Below are 1738 nucleotides of genomic sequence, written 5' to 3' on the forward strand. Positions count from 1 at the left end.
AGCAGTGCCTACGTCATAATATTGTCTCGTGCATTAAATAAGTTAGTTTACATAAAGCACTTAGAAAGTGTTTGCCACAAAATAAATGATAAAAAATTGTTAAGGAAAAAAATCAAAAATGTTCATTCTGATTCTGAATATTTTTTATTTTTGCAGAAATATACATAGCAGAATACTTTTCAGTGAACTAAATATTCCTTGGACATTAACTAATGAATAAAATTAATAGAAATAATATGATTAAAAATAATAAAATAAAGTAAAATAAAAGCACTGAGGGAAATGAACCCAGAAACAAACAGAACAAACAAAAAAAAGAATTAGCAAATATCTATGTATAAAGAAATGTGGAAAAGCAGAAAACATTTTTCCTATAATAATCTATAAATATGTTACAAATACACAATGATAATGATTGCTCGCATTTTAGGCAGGCAAAATAAAGCTTCTTAGATTTCTGAATTTCCTTATAAGATGTATGGTTTCAAGTTACCACGATATTAAGCAATGATAACTAACAATTTACCACATAGACTTCTTTTGGCCAACCATATTGAATATTCAATCTCAGGATCACAAACAGCCCACATTCAATTCACTGTTACAATGTGATATGCAGGACTTAAGTTAGGAGAGGAAAGGCATGTCTGCTAATTAAAATGTCAACATTTGTTTTTGATGAAGTGACATTTCTCTTTTTTAATTTAATTTTTATTCTTTAACTTTTAAAACTGTACTTGCCTATAAAAATGTGGCACTGCAGGAGCTATTCATATTGACATTCATTAGTTCTATGTAGATGGTATTTCTTAGGTAATTCAATTTCTTCTCTAATCCACCTTACCTTCTCTTAAATCCTAATAGTGGTTATTGTCAAAACTCAACTCGAAGTAGTCTTTTCTCCCTTCATAGAATTATCCATTCTCACATTCTAAGCTTTCATTTCTACACTATGACCTATGTAGTTTGAATCTCTGCCTTTTACTCCAATTAAATTATAAGCTGCATCACTTTGCTTTCTACTTGGGAGCTAGCTAATCATTCCTTAAAACTCAGTATGTCTCAAATGAAAAGTATTTTTTTCCTCAATAAACACATCTTTCTCCATATTTCTGTTTCTGTTGGCTGCATTCCCATTCTTTAATTCGCCTCGGTTTGAAACTAGAAAGTCATCATTTACTTGTTTTTTTCTTCAGGTGCTACATCTTTTCAACTTCTGAAATGTATATCATCCCTTCTTTCTTCTTCATCTTCACTCTTCTAATTTTACTATGAGATTTTATCTCTTCATAGTCAGACTACTAAAAGGTACTGATATCTTAGTCTCTAGACTCTGATTTTTTTCAAACTCCCTGTTTATTATTGTCAGATTAATTTTCCTAGACTATTTAGTTATGTCTTCAAAATGTACAAAAGTTCTCTGTTCTTTTTAAAATTTGATTTGAATACAAATTATATTTCATATGTGCTACATGATGATTTGATAAACATTTACATAATGAAATTATTACTACAATCAAACTAATTAACATATTCCCCTCACATAGTTATCATTTGTGTTTGTGTGTATATGTGTGTGTGTGTGTGTATGTGTGTGTGTGTGTGGTGAGCACACGAAGTCTATAATCTTAGCAAATATCTGGTATTCAATACAGGATTATTCACTATCATCATCATGCTGTATATTAGATCTCTAGACTTATTCATTTTTCATAACTGCAACTTTGCACCCTTTGAT

Source organism: Pteropus vampyrus, unplaced genomic scaffold (assembly GCF_000151845.1).
Source record: "Pteropus vampyrus isolate Shadow unplaced genomic scaffold, Pvam_2.0 Scaffold12, whole genome shotgun sequence".
Lineage (NCBI taxonomy): Eukaryota > Metazoa > Chordata > Mammalia > Chiroptera > Pteropodidae > Pteropus > Pteropus vampyrus.